General features: G+C 34.2%; 1 non-coding gene across 1 annotated transcript; it reads right to left on the bottom strand.

The window, feature by feature from the left end:
• Positions 1-297: 297 nt before the first annotated feature.
• LOC122121547 lies at positions 298-401 on the bottom strand. The gene has a single exon (XR_006149968.1). It is a non-coding gene; the product is annotated as a U6 spliceosomal RNA (small nuclear RNA).
• Positions 402-18183: the final 17782 nt, after the last annotated feature.

The following is an 18183-nucleotide window of genomic DNA, read 5'->3' on the forward strand; positions in this document are numbered from 1 at the left end:
CAGAATGTTTTCTTGACCATTCTTCTACTGAGGGGAATCAGAGTTGGTTTCATATCTTAGCTATGGCAAATAATGCTACAATAAACATTGTTGTGGTGGTAGTTTTAGTATGGACTTGTTTCTGATCATTTAGGGGAATGCCCAAAAGTGGGATTGCTGTGTAATAGGGGAGCTCTTTGTGGAGTCTTTTGAGGAACCTGCAAACTGCTTTCCAAAGTGGATGAACAAGTTTACACTCCCACCAAGAATGCAGTAGGCTTCCCTTCTGGCCACATCCCTTCCAGCATCTGTTGTTGTAAAAGTATGGAACGATTCACTAATTTGCGTGTCATCCTTTTGCAGGGACTATGTTAATCTTCTCTGTATGTTCCAATTTTAGTGTATGTGCAGCCAAATTGAACACAGAACATTATTGTATATATAAAGTGTAATTGATTTTCTTAAACTAGACAATTCAACAAAAAGTAAGTTCAAAAGAATTGTGAAATTTTAGAACCATTTATTTCTTACATAAGCACACATTTAAGAGTAAAGTCAAGATTGACATGGCAAAAACAAAATAATTCCAGGTATTTGTTGTTCATGAGATGTGTAGGAAGAGGAATTCAATTATTCTACACAAGGCACCTGTCATAGTGATCATTGCAGCAAATGTTAAGGTTTGTTAAAAGTTTTAATGATTTAAATATGTTTATTTTTGGGATTTGCTTATATATGATAAAATTAAGACTGTTTGGCAGGTCATAAAATTTTTTGATAAAGTATATAATATTTCTAGTAGCATGTACTAGTAAGTATGTACATTTCAGAGTTTATAGAAACTTTACTAATGAGAAGTTGCAAAGAATGTTTAAAGAAGCAGAGTGAAGAGTTAAGATTTAAAGTACACAGTTTCTGTTAAATCTTTAGGGCTCCCTTACGTTATATGTTAATGATGAACAAATAATTATAAAAGCCACATATAAATGATGAGATGAACTATAAATAGTAATCTTAGTGGGTAAATTTAAAGGCTACTCATAGCTTTACCCAGTTTTACATGTACAGGAATATGAGAAAATAGTAAAATCTACTGTGTACACTTCAAATACTGAAAACCATGGTAATTGTTTTGTTTTTTATTTTAGTAATCATTAATATTTAATTATTTTTTTCTTCATAGCATTTTTTCCTTGTAATATAATAAAACATTTTGTGAGTCATCATTAAGAGGTACTTTGAGAATATTATTGGGATGGCCACACCATTTTTCATAGGTGCATGTGAATTTACAAAGAGCAAAACTAAAAACAAAATATTGATTAAAATTTTTATCAAGTAGAGTCTGAATCAGTAGTGTTGATAAATGTCCACACCTAAAATCTTAACCCTAGTCTGAAGTAGTGGTATTACAGAATTGAGGCCACAAAATTGAGAAACTGTGTTTTGTTTTGTTTTTGTTTTTTTTGCTTTGGTTTTGTTGGTTGTGGGGCTTGAACTCTGGGTCTTGGGTACTGTCCCTCAGTTCTTCAGCTCACGGCTAGTGTTACCACTTGAGCCACAGCACCACTTTCTTTTTTTCTGCTTATGTCGTGCTAAGGAATGTAATTCAGGACCTCATTCATGCAAGTCAAGCACTCTACCACTGAGCCACCTTCCCAGCACCTGAGAAACTGTGATTTAAAAAATCATGTGAACAATATTTGCTTTCTCCTTTGGGTTATATAATGAAATATGTAAACATATTTTTATATTTTTGTGAATTGTCATACTTCTAAATTTATACTAACTGCAGCCAATTTATCCTTTTCAAAGTCAAGAAATATTTCTGAGAGTTTGCTTCTGTGAAGACTGTTTTTGCATTTATAATTTCTTCTGAGTCATTTTTATTTTTTATCAAAATCACTTAATATTTTATGTTGATGAGTTATCATACATCAACTACCTTCAAATGTACACGTAGAGTCTCAATATAGCAATATGAATATTCTCATAAAACTCGTTTATCTGTTACGCACTTTAAATATTATGATATTTTTCCCTTTCTTGCACTCTCTCATTTCTGCTCTTTCTCTTTCATGCTCTATGTCTGCTACTTAGATTTTCTGCTGGTCTACTATTATCCGTCATTATCCACTGGTTTTGTGGGGACATGATAGGGACCATCACTTACCCTTGCATTCTTTAAGAGTTATAACAGTGACGTGAAATTATTCTTTGCCATTCTAAATGCCAAAACAACAGATCTAGGAATTCCTTTCCACTTTAAGTACTATTATAAATTTTATCTCATATGAATCATTGAGACTGATAAGATACTTTTAGCTTGGGACCTAGAAGTTCTTTTTCTTTACAAGCAACCTTTTACTTTTATTATCAGTAAGTAACAAAAAAAAAGCTATCCTATGGAAAGTAGGCTGAAGTTGTTCACAGGGATGAAAAACAAGGTAATGGGGGAAGTAAGTACAAAGGATATCCCTCATATAGCACAGATCCTTAAGAGCAGTTTATGATGTACACTTTGTGATAAGCACAATGTGCTGGGAACTGTAGATTAAATCACTGAACACCTGATATTTATTTACATATGCATATATGCGTATATAGGCCCATATATGTACACATGAATGTTACTGTACACACAAATACATACATATGTACACACATGTACACATGCACAAATGGAGAAAGACACATAGATATAGCCAACAAAAGTTTCACTAGTTGTTGAATATGCCTTTGACAGAATGCTTTGTAACAAATGTGTTGAAGATATATTTGTCTCTAAGAGTTCTTTTACCACTCCTCTTATCTCTTACAACTGGTAGGTTTAGAGAGATTCGACTTGAAAAAAATGCAGTACAAGTGATAGCAAGTCACTCAGAAATCTAAATAAGTATAGGTCATATGGTGTCTCCCTGCTCCCCATGGAATGCTTGCTCTTGTAGTCACTCTCAACAGCCAAAGTAGTAGGATTATTAAGAATAAAGTTATAAGGCTTTAAATGGCATCCTTCCTTGGGCTCTTTTCCAACAGCCAGCATCAATTCTTAAGCAGATGAGTGACTCCCCAGAAGACGGGAGCACAGGTCAAAATTTAACTAACCCATATGAAAAGTTTAAAGTGAGAAATGCTGACTGAGGTCGTGCTGATGTCCTGGCCACTAAAATAAGAAACAAAGAAAGTTTTTTTATGTATTAAAATTTAAGAATAATTTGTAACCTGTCAATAAATGTGTAGAACACAATTATATCAACTAACAAAAGATGATGTGCATTTCATTTATGTGATTTTGGACTTGGAAAGTGTTTTTAAGTGTGTCTACACAAGTAGAATCAGCATGATACAACCCAGCATTTCTTCATTTAAGACACAAGGAAAGGATACAGGTTGTCCCATTGTAACAATGAGATTTGCAAGATACTATTAGAGGGAGGTGGACGGAGGTGTTGTGGATGTGTGAAGGTAAGGAATAGTAGGGGAAATACAAAGGAGGTGGTAACAATGCTCAATAAGAAATGTACTCATTACCTTACTTATGCAACTGTAACCCCTCTGTACAGTATCTTTACAATAAAATATATATTAAAAACATACTAGGAAAACTGTACATATAGCAAGTTGTATTTGTCACTCAATATAAGTAAAGTATTAGTTTTAGGATCACAGGCATACTAAAATTTTGGATGCTCAAATTCTCTACATAAACACAGTATATTATTTTCATTAGAATCTGCCCACAACCTAGTGCAGTGTGATTTCTGTGAAAATTTTTACTACATTCTATGTTTGTAGTGGAAAATAAAATATATTCACTATCAACAGATACAAATTTATTTCAGATAATTTTTGTCTGCATTTTGTGGATGGAATTGCGAGAGCTTATTTGAAAAGCACAAATTTAATCACCAAGAGCTATCTTCAAGATGTAAAAAATATATAATACAGCATCATTGAATGGTATGGGACTCTAAGGAGAAGTACTTCAATTGAAACATTATCAGAAATTGTAAGCAAGCAAAGACTATTTAGAAATGCAGCTGCTAGATTTCTCATGGAGAGCTTTTATAACATTTGAAACACAAGTCAGAACCTCATGGAAGTGTAGACAATTTTCCTTCACCTTTCTGTCAATCTTGGTCATTATCAATCATAATATAGCTAATCTAGAATAATCTTGTAATAAGAAAATGTTTATGAGAAGTGGAGGAGGATGGTGGAGGAGAACCTGGAGGCTAAACAATCTCTCTCACAGAAAGCAGTTTTAGTGTTCCAGCGAACAGTACTAGGCTAGAGTATCACACTGTGTGCCATCACAGTACAGAGTTTGGCTAGAGAGGGAAAATCCAGGGAAGGAGACAGATCTGAGCAGTTGCTGTAGCCATGGCTGAGGCAGCTTTGGTGGGGGCCAGAGTCACTCCACCATACATACAACAGAGGGGGTCCAGGACAAAGGCACCAGACACAGTGGGTGAGCAGATTCTACTCAACACCAGCAACAACTGAAAAGGAGCAAATGAGTTAAACCATCTTAACAGGCCCATATCAAGCATTGAAATAGAAAAAGCAGTAAGAGACCTCTGTTCTTAGAAAAGCCCAGAACCACATTGATTTACAGCAGAATTCTACAAGGTTTTCAAAGCGGAACTCATCAAAGAAAGAGAATTACACACCCATTACTTTGATGAACATTGATGCCAAACTTCTCAACAAAATTTTCGCCAAACAATTCAACAATTCATCCAAAAAATTACATACCATGATCAAACAAGATTCAGTTCAGGGAAGCAAAGCTGGTTCAATATACGCAAATCAATTAATTAACACCATTTTATGATGAAGTTTCTGCATAAACTAGGAATCCAGGGCATATTCCTCAAAAAAATAAAGGCTGTATATGACAAACCTGCAGCCAGAATTATACTAAATTGTCAAAAAGTAAAGACATTTCCTCATAACTCAGAAACGAGACAAGGACGTCCACTCTCTCCACTTCTCTTCAATTTACTATTAGCATGCCTAGCTACAGCAATAAGAAAAGATGAAAACATAAAAGGAATCCAAACAGTGGAAGATGAAGTAAAACTCTCTCTTTTTGCAGATGACATGATCTTGTATTTAAAGAATCCCATGGACTCCAGTCCCAAATTACTCATGCTGATTCAAAACTATGGCAATGTATCAGGGTATAAAATTAACCCTCAAAAATCAATGGCTTTTCTGTATGCCAACAATGAGAAAAGAGTGGCTGAAATCAGAAAAGCAACTTCATTCTTAATAACCCCACAAAAAATAGAATAGCAATGAATTAACTTAACCAAAGAAGTAAAGGATCTCCATGATGAAAACTTTAAAAACCTGAAAAAGGAAATCAAAACAGAACTTAGAGAGTGAAAAACCTCCCTTGATCCTGGATTGGAAGAATTAACATCGTGAAAATGGCAACACTTCCCAAGGCTATCTACAAATTCAATGAAATACCAATCAATATTTCAATCTCATTCTTCAAGGAAATAGAAGAGGCAATCCAAAAAGTCATATGGAAGGATAAAAGGCAATGAATACCATAAACAATCCTTAACAGAAAAAACAGTGCTGGAGTAATATCAATACCAAATTTCAAACTCTACTACAAAGCATTAGCAAACAAAACAGCTTGGCACTGGCACAAGAACAGAACTCAGGACCAATGGAATAGAATTGAAAACCCAGAAATGAGCCTACAGACCAATAGGCACCTAATCTTTGATAAAGGAGATAAAAAATAGAATGGAAGAAAGACAGCCTCTTCAGTAAAATGCTGGCAAAACTGGTTAATCACTCATAGAAAACTAAAGCTTGATACTTATCTATCATCCTGTACCGAATCAGAAAAAAATGAAAAGAATACTTAAAAAGACCAAAAGTTCAGAAGAGATAAACACACACACACACACACACACACACACACACACACACACACACACACACACAGACACACACACACAAACACACACACACTCACACGTATACACCTAAAATAAAAATTATTGGAGGAAAATAAAATTAATAGAAAACAATTTTAAAAATTAAAAATTTTTTAAAAAGGTTCAAATAAGAGTTCTTTGATTGCAACAATGAGATGTACAATTCATTATGTCGAAAAACGAACTTAACACCTTTGGTGGGGGGTAGGGGAGGATAGGTGAAGGGAGGGGAGAAGTATGGGAAGGGATGGGAAGGGTAAACAAGGAGGCAACAATGCTTGATAAGAAATATACTCGTTATCTTGCCCATGTAATTGTAACTCCTCTGTACTGTATTCTCACTATAAAAAATAAAATTAAATTAAAAAAAAGAGTTCTTTGATTTTTTTTTAGTGGGGGGATGGGGGCAATGGTACGATTGTGTATCTCCCCTGTCCATTACCAGTCTCTTGGTGGAGTCTCTGGTCTGCTTGTGGTGTGTGGTTTTCCTGTGGCTTGATTGTTTTCTTAAGTCAGTTTGTTTGAACAGGCAGAAAAATGCTTTGCCTAACCCATTGTTTTGTGATCCTCCTCCCAGGTTAGTTCAGTGGCAGGTAGATTTGCTTTAAGTATCCCAAAAGAGGGAGATGGGAGTTTCCTCTAGATTGGAGACGCTGTGATAAGACTAGGTTATGGGTAGAGTTGAGGCCTTTCAGCAATCAGTAGCTTTTCCTTGTTGGGCTAGCTCCTGAGACTCTCAGAGAGCCCAGCTTGGAGCCATTCTCAGGGTTTATGTTTACTGAGTTTTAATTGTTGTCTAGGCTGCTGTAGGGAGGGGCAGCCTCTGGCTCTGTTTACCCAGTGATGAAAGTCACTCCTCAGGGGGCAGATTTTTCTCTGTCTGGGCTAGTTGACTTTCCCATGGGTGGAGCTGAACCTGGCAGGTCAGGTAAGGTTCCTGTGACCTGCTAAATGACTCTTTTGTTTTCTTCCAAGGCCTGAGTTGGAGCTAGTTGCTCAGCCTGGCCTTTGTTAGTATCAAAGACAGAGATCTCCAGTGGTAGGGAACATGCAGCCTTCCCTCCTCTGCTCCCTGAGAAGGAATGAGGAGATGAGGGTTCTACTCATGCTAGAGTATTGTTCCTGGGCAGTTTCTGGTCTGTGATCTGCAGGATGAAGATATCTGCTCCTTATCAGTTCTTGCTTGTGTTGGGTAGAATCCGCTTGTCCGCCACATCTGGTGCCTTTGTCCGCTATTCCCTCTGTAGTTATGGCTGCCAAGATTGTCTCTGCTACCAACTCTGCCACTGCAGCCATGGCTAGCTGCATGTGTTCAGATTTGTTTCCTTGCTTGGATTTTCCTTCTCTGTCCAAACTCTCTGTATTGAGATGAAATACTTGGTGTGTCTCTGTAGCCGAAGACTGTTCACTGGAATACTTAAATGCTTTCTATGGGAGAGCTTGTTTAGCCTTCAGCTTCTCCTCTGCCATCTTCCCCCGAATCTCATGATTTTTTTATGTGTTTTTTTTAGGGAAAAATGTCATTGGTGTTTATATTTTGTGTTGGCATAAAATGAGCCTACTATTGTCTTAATTTAATAAAATAAAACTCTCTGAGCAGTGGTGGCTCATGCTTGTAATCCTAGCTACTCAGGAGGCAGAGATATGAGGACCTCAGTTCAAAGACAGCCCAGGCAGAAAAGTCGGTGAGACTCTTATCTCCAATAAGCCACTAGAAAACCAGAATTGGCACTTTGGCTCAAGTGGTAGAGCACTCACCTTGAGCTGAAGAGTGTAGGACCAGTGCCGAGGCCCAGAGTTCAAGCCCCATGAATGACCAAATAAACAAAATAAAACAACAACAACAAAAAAACTCTCTGATTCTATGACAGCAAAAATTTTGTGGGTAATGGTTAAGAGCAGGTTGCCATTCCAAAAAAAAAAAAAAAAATATATATATATATATATATATATATATATATATATATCACCCACCAAAAAAGAGGAACAATAGGAAATATATAGCAGGAAACTTATAAATCTTAATGGACGAACAGTCTGTCAGTTTGTTTTAACTTTTTATCAAAAATGAAAGTAATACTTGATAATATTTTATTAAGGCATTTAAATTTCTTTGACCTTGACATTTAACATTCGTTTTAAAAAGAAATTCAACAGGTGACAGTGTTTTCTCCTTACTTTTCCAAAGAAATGATTATTTCATCATTATAGTGTATAGCACAATATAACCAGAAAGCATTTGTTAAGGAAAAAAAAATTCCCATTATTTGTTTTGCTTGTCTGTATTTAAAGCTGCATACCACATCTTATCCATCCTATTGTCTGTTTTCTCATTTGAAACATTTCAGTAAATGTGTCAGCCAGCAAAGTTTTACAAAATAGCCTGCTTTCATTCATTGTGCTTTCCAAAATATATCTCACAAATGTTAACAACAAAACACAACTAGAAACATCTGTGGATTTTTCTACTTATGGTGCAAAGTAATCACTTTCCATAATCCCTAGAATCAGCTCTTCACAGGCATTAAATGGTCTTTCACTTCCATGTTTTAGAACAGCAGCATGTAACAATGGTGTACATGTTAATTTGTTCACCACATCTGGTTTGTTTACAGCAAGGACTGACTTCATGGAAGATGGTAATAGATGAGTTGTGCAATTATGTAGTTTAAAAAGGCTCTGAGTTAGGGATAAAGAATATCCATTTATGTGATTAATATTTAAATTTAGTTCTATAATGTATACACCTTCAATTTTCTGGCTAACATGTTCTACATACTAAGTATTTTTAAAAGAAATATTGTACGTTGTTTCCTTGGTGACAACGTAATTGGAAGACTTAAAATTTTCCTATACCATGGCCATCTGAAATGAGATGGAAGTAGTTAGGTTAGCATAAACAAATTTATGACAGCATTAATGTTTGAATCTTGGATGGGATTTGATTGGGAATTGTGAAAGGCTTTCATAGTATGAGAAGAAAAACAAAAGGCCATACTAATACTTTTATTTGCCACATTGTTTTATTAGTATATTGAAACACACACATATAAACACACAGATACACATTATGAAGACCCAGTCAGTCTGAAAGAAAAAATTTTAATAGGAATTCCCTAAAATATTTAGTCTGCTGAGATCTGGTTAGAATTTACAGAAATATCTGTTGGCTTCCACTCCTAGACAAGTTATTATCATTGATGAAGATGTTGCCATTTGAATTTAGAATACCCCAGAAAGACCTATGTGTTAAAGAAAAATGACATTCCAATTCCTCCCAGACTGTGGAGCATACCTGAATAGTTCTTCTGTAGATTAAGTTATTCAGAGTGAAACTCATGAGAAAATAGACTCTCATCTTCTTTCTTCTTCTATCTTTTAATCATTCTCTTTGACATACTCCCCTCCTTGACATTGTCTTGTCACTGGCCCCCAAAGCAATAAAACCAGCTGAACATACACCGAAACATTCAATCTTGTACATCTGAGTAAGCCTTTCTGCTTAATAAGTGGACAATATCACTTATGATGGTATGTTATCAAACTAACCCAAAGTTCTAGTCTTTCTAACAATGTGGAGTATATTAAAATGTGCTTCATTATAAAATATCTAACTCCACGTTGTATATTGTGTTTTTTTTTCTGTTGATCCTAGCGCTTACAATCAGGGCCTAACTGTAAAACAGTTTGCAATAAATAATCACATTACTTTTATGATTCCATAATTTTACTTGTTTTCCTACAAATTTATAGAATAGTGTAGCTATAGAAATCAATAAATATTGAATTTTGATATCAGATTATCTATCACTGCAAGTGTTGTCAAAATTTATCTACACTGAAATGATTGCCATTGATATCTTTCTCAAGATTCCAAATGTTTATACTTTCAGCTGACCTTTTACAAAACTCATACCCCAAACATAATTTTTAGTTTGTTCATGCAATCATAAATATATGGCACAAAAAGTTAATTAACTTTATTTGCTGTCACTAATGGAGTATACCTAATAGAATTAAGTATATACCCTCAGGGAAATAAGATATTTCCTTCTAAATCCAGACTTGCAGGCAGACAGACAGACACCCACACCCACACACATACACACACCCACACTCTCTCTCTCTCTCTCTCTCACACACACACACACACACACATACTTACCACTCTGACTCAGGTTAGGTTCCAGACATTGGGTATCAGACAATGATCTATTAATCAAACTTTCTTGTCCAGACATAAAATACATTAATAATTCCACACATATAGAAACACCAGATCATTCAAAATAATGAGAGTATTTAACAGAACCACCCCGCTCTGAGCCATCTATTCCCTGACTTCATTCACTCATGTCGATGCATTTTTCATATCATAATTAAAAATCTTTTTGTATCTCTCTGATTAGCAGAAAATATGTTATCATATAAGAGAAAATGTAGGTAAAATTACTTTTTGCATATGAAATAATGACATTCCTGAGGATAAAACATGCCTGTTTTTCAGTTTGGTTGCCAAAATGGAACTATTAGATCTTCTGAGTATTTAACTTTATACCTGAACCTTCAAATTTCACTAGGATTTGAATTGTGTTACTTACAACATTAATGTAAAATAAAAGCATTACTAAATATAAAGAAAATTATAATTTTATCACACTTTAATCCCTGAATTGACTTTATTATAAAAACAATTACATTTATATAACAAGATAAACATCCTGAAACAAATTATGAGGTATGGAAACAGAAGAGTCCGTTTTTTGTTTACTGTATGTTGTTGTTATTTATAGTTTGTGATGATTCTGTCTTCTTTACCTTATGCATGGTATATTCATTCTATGTCTTCAGGAAGGTGGGGGTGGGCACAAAGCTTTAGGGAAAGGGGGAAAAAATGAAGCAGTGAAGTTCCTTGAACATTGATGAAAGTGAACTATTTAACACATAGGTGGGGAAAGAAGTGAGGGAATGGGAAAATATGAGGGAACTGAAGACATTTCATAAAAGGAAATGTACACATTACTTGACTCATGTAATTGTAATACCTCTATAAATCAATTTAATAACAGGGTAAATTTATTTTAAAAAGGCAAACAAAATATTGTTTCTTAGAATCTTACAAGTATGTTTTGTTCACTGGTTTGAGCTGGTTGAGTCTATCTCTGAAAATAGCTACATTTACATTCATTGGGCGAATTTTTGAGCTACTGGTATATAAAAGTCAATTATGATTGTATGTTTTTTGAGACTGATTCATTTATTTCTTTATCTAATTTGTATAATTTCTATCTATCAGTTTTTGAATTGGCTTGTTCCTCTTTTTCAAGGACCTAGTGGTGCATTATTAGTGCTGATTTAAGATTGTTCTAATTTGTTGATGTACATACTCAAATCTATAAATTTTCCTGAGTATTGCTGTGTTCTTGTGTCCCATAGGAGGTAGTATTTTGTCTGTTCACTTCCACTGAATTCCATAAACGTTGGAACTTCCCTCCATATGTCTTCAGTGACTCACTGATGATTTGGAAATGTGTTACTCAGTCTCTGTGAGTTTCAGAATTTTTTGTGATGTCTTTTGATGATGAGATCTAATTTGGTCCCATTGTCGTCTAACAGGATATAGAGAGTAATTTCATTTTTATGTTTGAATTTTCACAGATTTTCTTTCTGATCTAAGATATGATCTATTTTGGAGAACGTTCCATGAGCTGTTAGGTATAGCTTGTCAAAACAAGTATTTGGTTTTGATTTTTTGCTAGATTTTGACCTGGATGGCCCGTCCAGAGGTAAGAATGATGTGTTCAAGCAACCAACAATGTGTTTGGATGTATGCATATTTTTAGGGCAAGTAGTATTTGTCTGATTAATTTGAGAGATCTAGGATTCAGGGCATTGATATCTAGCATTGTTATATCCCCCTGATGGAGAGTTTCCTTCATCAACATTTAATGTCCTTTTTAGTCTCTTTTTACCTTTATACCAATTTTAATTTAAAGCCAATCTTGTCTAATATTAATATAACTACTCTGGCCTGTTATTGAGGTCCATTTTTAGTTTGTAAAGGTGATATACAGAAGGGATCCAATTACATAAGTCAGATAATGAGCACATTTCTTTTTCAACAATGTCACCTCTTCCCACATGTTGTCCCAGTTTTTCCCTTTCAACCCCCCTCCCACCTAAGTTGTATAGTTCATTTACAAGGTAGTGTCTATTGAGTGGCACTGCTACATTTGTTTACACTTTGTCCCACCATTTCTGTGTTTCCCTTGCCCTTTCCAAACTTATATATAAGACCAAAGGTGCAGAAATTAAAACAAAATAACAGCATCCGAATTCAGATGGAAAAAGCAAAATAATAAAAAAAAACTCTCATTATCATTTCTTGGAGATCAATTTGATGAACATTATTTTATATGATAATATTCATATAGCTATTGATCCTTTGTGATCCTCTCCAAAGGGCATCCTCCTTTGATCTCACTGTATAAATGTTTAGAATCCCATGTAATTTATCATGTCCAAATGTAATGTTTTCTCTTTTACCATCCAAGTGTGTTAAGTTGTAGAATTAGAAGCACATTCAAATACAACAAATGAGGGAAATCGGGCAACCTATATTTCTTTGAGTCTGACATTCTTCACTTAATATAGGTTTGTTCCAAGTCTTTCCATTTCCTTATGAATGGTGTAATATCACTTTTTCTGGGTGAATAGAGTTGCATCATACTTAAGAGTTTCTTCATGGCAAAGGAAAAAATTAGCAGGATATATAGAAAGAGAATAGAATGGAAGGAGATATTTACTAACTAAGCATTAGACCAGGGTTTACATAACTAACCCATATTTAGAGATCAAATAAACGCTCAAATCAACAAGAGCCCTATTAATATATGGGATAATGACTTAAAGAGAACTTCTTAGAAGAAAAGTAAAAATGACAAATAGACATATCTCTCTCCATGAAAGAAATGCAAATCCAAACAACACCGAGATTCTTCTCACCCCTGTTACAATGTCATTATGAAAAAAACAAACAATCACATTTACTAATAGGGATGTGGTCCAAAGGAAACTCTATTACATTGTTGGTGGAAATGTAATCTTGTTCAACGACTTTGGAAAACATTATGGAGGTTGCTCAAAAACTGAATAGAAAGCTACCTATGATGCAGCAATTCCACTTATGGGCATTTATCCAATAGAGCAGAAACAAGGCCACACTGAAGCTGCCAGCACAATCATGTTCATTGTTGCATTATTTTCTGTAGCCAACATATGGAATCAGCCTAGATGCCGCTCACTGCAAAAAGGGATCAAGAATTGTGTGCTTGTCTGTATATGAATTATATATATATATATACATATATATATATATGTATATATATATATAATTTCATTGGTCCCTATTTACAAATATGTATGTATACATACATACATAATCAAATTTTATTAATCAATCAGAAAGAATCATATTGCACCATTCTTTTTTGGGGGGTGGGGGGGTCCAGTCGTGGGAACTGAGCTCTAGGGCTTGGGCACTGTCCCTCAGCTCTTCAGCTCAAGGCTAGCGCTCTACCACTTGAGCCAGAGTGCCACTTCCGGCTTTTTTTCTTTTTGCTTATGTGGTGCTGAGAAATCGAACCCAGGGCCTCATGCATGCAAGGCAAGCGCTCTACCACTGAGCCACCTTCCCAGCCCCTACTGCCCCATCTTAAGGAAAATGAAAGACTTAGAAATAATCATATTAAGTGAAATTAACTGGACCCAGAGAAAGTTAGGTTGTATGACTTTCCTTATGTTTGGTAGACAGAAGGTGCATATAAATGTAAAGTTAAACATACTGGATGATATCCAAGGAGATAAATGAATTATCTGAAGTGTCAGAGTCCATAGAAAGTGTAAATAGTATAGTTCTCTTCAAAGATTAAGTCAAAACCCAACAAAATAAATACCAGTAAATGTGGACTACAAGAGAGGACAGTGGGGGGCAAGGTGAGAGGGGTAGGAAATTGAAAAGGATAGAGTACAGGCAAGAATCTATTGCATACTTCCCAGAATTGAAATAAACAAAATAATGGATAGTATGAAATGGGGGTGAAGATGTTGAAATGGTAACACAATTCCAGGTGTACTGTATACACAAAATGATTTGTTAAATAGCAAGTAATTCCATACATAACATAATGTTGAGATAAGTATGGACTTTGTTGATTGGGAGGGGTGGATGAGAATGTTGAATGGAGTGACATTAATCAAGATGAATTGTATTCATAAACTGTTTCAGTGAATGGCAACTCCTTTGTACAAATACTTAAAGATAATAAAAGTATTCAAAAGGTTAATTATGATAGTTGAATAGAGCGTTGAACCTCAATTCAATTCCCATTTAATAATATTTGTAACTTGTAGGTTTTGAGAATAAAGTTCAAATAATAAAACATTTTGAATAGTTTTTTTCAAAAATTTGAAATTTAAATCAATACTACTTTGCTTTTTGTCCACTATTGGGCTGTTATAAGAAAATACTTCAAAGTAAGTTGATTAAAAACATCAGGACTATATTACCCATACTCTAGAAGCTTGAACATTGATTATAAAAATGATTATTCAAAGCAAATCTTTGTCTTATGGGGGTCTACTCTCTGGTTCATTATAATCTGTTTGCTGGACATTCACATGGCAGACTAGTTATATTGGGCTTCATTTATCAGGATCATTATTGCAGGGTAATCTCTGAAAGGCTGATTCTAATGTCATCAGACAGGGGAGTAGAATTTCAATACGTGTATTTGGAAGGAGTTACAGTGTCCAATACTTTTTGCAACTTTTTCTTTAACTCAGTGTAGTGTATCATTTGGATATTATTTCATAGAAAATAATAACTTAAGGACAAACCTATATCGTGTAAATTATGTGAATGATTCTTCTTATAATGGGAATAATTGTAGTGATGACAAAGTGAAGTATGATTGTTTTGTGGCTCTTGAATCACATCATAGGTAATCATGTAAACATGTTCAGCTTTTCTAAGGCCCTTCTGATGTATTTGAACAATCTCCAATGAGTTAACTGATTTCAGAAATACAGATCTCCTTAGATTTTCATTGCTGTCTGCTATTAAGTCTCCCACAGACACCAAAATCAGAGTATGATAATTTCTCTGATAAAACATATAAGTGGTTATAATTAATATAATACGAAGACTGTAATATTAATAGCATTATAAATATTAGTGCTCACATTATATAATATATTGACATCCTTTGGTAACATCAATTTTTAAAATATTTATAACAATGTAAATAGTTTGCAAATAGTTATTTGATGATGTATAGAAAATGAGAAAAAGATTTGTGTACATATTTACTTGAGATGCAAACAGATTCTTCTGGTTATTTCTGATCCTTCCTTTGTTGGTTTCATTCATGCATGGAGAACATGCAGCAAAGTGACAATTGTAACCTTGCGTTTACAAAAGGGTTAACTTACATGAAGTTTATGTTGGGCTAAATAACAGATTTTATAAATTAAATTGGTTTTGTCCCTTCCCCTTCGTTCCTTCCTTCGTTCGTTCGTTCCTTCCTTCCTTCCTTCTTTCCTTCTTCCTTCCTTCCTTCCTGCTGTCTTTCCTTCCTCCTTCCTTCCCTCCATCCCTACCTCTCTCTTTTGCTCTCTTCTTTTTTCTTTCCTTCTTTCCTCCTTTCTTTCTTTCTCTCTTTCTTTCTTGCTTTTCTTCTATTCTTCCTTTCTTTCTTTTACAAATAATATTTCTTAAGTGTATACATAAAATACCAATGTGTTATGAGTAATTAAAAATATTAACTAGATTAATATTAATTTTAATGACCTATGTTATATCTTAAAGCAAATTGTACTAAAAACCACTTCATAAAAGTTGCAGGATATGAAACAAATATTACTATTCATGATATTGTGTATTTCTTTAAACTAAAATAAGTATCTAGACATAATATGCATGTGTGTGCATGTGGGTGTGTGTTATTCTTGTGATTTGAACTCAAGGTCTATGCCTTAGTTTTTTTCACTCAAGGTTAGTTTGACCCACAACTCCACTTCTGGCTTTGTGTGTGTGTGTGTGTGTGTGTGTGTGTGTGTGTGTGTGTGTGTGTGTGTGTGTGTGTGTGTGTGTGTGATTAATTGAGATTTGTCTCACAAACTTTCTTGCCAAAGCTGGCTTTGGTCCCCAGCTTCCTGAGTAGCAAGGATTACAAGCTTTAGACACTCATATTCAGCATAGATATATCTAAGAATAAAATAAATTTATTATTTGAATTATAGAGGCTCAATTTAATTAATTAACATTTAGATATTTATTTAGTTGTTAAATCTGAACCTGCACTGCAGAAAAATACTGTTCATTTTTATGACAAAATATACACTTGAAGGTTTAAATTACAGAATCTTTGGACAAATTGAAATACTCTATTATTCAAAAGCGACAAAGAGATCATTAATCAAATTTCTCATGTAAGATAAAATCAATAGGCTCTGTCAGGATGAATGAAGCAATTTGTCATTAACTTTGATTATTATCTACTGAAGTTACATGATTTTCTGTTTTTTTACCCTAAATTTTTGACATAAAAATGCAGATTCATACATTTTTTGAGTGTGTAGAAATCATAGTTACTGGTCATGTATTTCTCAGGTTTGAGTACCAAGTCATTTCAGAGAAAAATTGAATTTCATGCATTTTATGTCAACAGTCATTTTTAGAAATTGAATCAATCTTAATATAAGATAACTAAAGCAAGATATTCCATGACTTTTCCAATTATTCTTATAGACTTGAATATAACTTATTTTTGAATGGCAGGAAATTCATATTATACCTACTTTCTATAGAATAATTGAGAAATAAATGATCGTGATAGCATTCATTTTTCCTTCACTAGAAAGAATGAAACTTGCTATAGACGACAAAATACTTCAATGGAAATGCCAGAAAATTATGAAAAGTTCAAGTCACTATAAGTTGAATGAAATAGTCATTTTTGAAGGTAACAAATTGTAATCTCTTGAAGCTTCTTTATCTGTTAAATAAAATGTATTTGCATTCAAAATATTTCATTCATCTCTCCAACAGTGGTATAACCAAACCAACTCCATGCCAAATAGCTTATCTGATTAATTCAAGTAAATATTTAGGAAGAGAAGTTATCACAATTGTATAGAAATATCTACCCACCATTCTAGAAATTAAATCTGAAATCATAAAAGATTGGGATTAATAATTAGCTTTCACTATGTTGCCATAAAGAGGTGGTGAACCTTTTCGAGTGGGCACAGTTGTAGAGGTATGGTCACTGAGAACTTGTGATCAATGAAGATGTTAAGATAAATGTCCTTTCTTTCTCTTCCTTCTTTTCCTTCTCTGTTTCCTTCTCCTTTTCCTTCTTGCTCTTCTCCTCTTTCTCTCTCTCCTACACCTATTCCTCCTCTTCTTTACTTTCTGTCTTCCATGAAAACACATACTCCATCAGATGTTCCTGACATTGGGTTCTGTGCCACCACCAACCCAAAACAATGAGGATAAGAAACATAAACTGAAATGTATAAAATCAGATGCCAAAATTAATCTATCCCCCTTATTAATTAATTTTATAAAATATTTTGTCATATGAATAGGAGACTGACACAGCATGCTCTCATTTATTATAAGGGATAGGATTTACTGGAAAAAAATCTGACTAACATCACCCTAGTGAAATGATTGATTTAATAAATATTACATTAGGACAAATCTACTTTAAAATATCAGATATACTTCAACAAGAGGCAAAAAATTCACCTCTATGGTGAATTCAATCTGTTCCTCAAGGAAATTGACCTATAATTGGCAGTATTGTCAATTTCATAAATGATTTAAGAAGACTAAAGAACAAATTTCAACTCTAACTAAGAGATAAAATTTACTTTGTCCCTGTAAACAACCTTTGTATTCTATTTATGTTTGGTCCACAAAATGACTTGTATTCTATTTTAATCATATTTTAATTGACTTTGAGTAGTTGCATGGGAGTTGCTGTTTGACCATGCAATTTATGAATAGTGTTTAGTGAGTTATTTTCTTGTCTTTCTTCTCTCCTGAGGTTTGAACTCTGGGTCTGGGCGGTGTGCGTGACCTCCTTTCGATGAACAGTAGAAGTCTATCACTTGAGGTACAGCAGGACTTTGATTTTTCTGACATTTAATTGGGGATAAAATCTCACAG

Source organism: Dipodomys spectabilis, unplaced genomic scaffold, assembly GCF_019054845.1.
Source record: "Dipodomys spectabilis isolate Male_0828 unplaced genomic scaffold, ASM1905484v1 ptg000189l, whole genome shotgun sequence".
NCBI lineage: Eukaryota > Metazoa > Chordata > Mammalia > Rodentia > Heteromyidae > Dipodomys > Dipodomys spectabilis.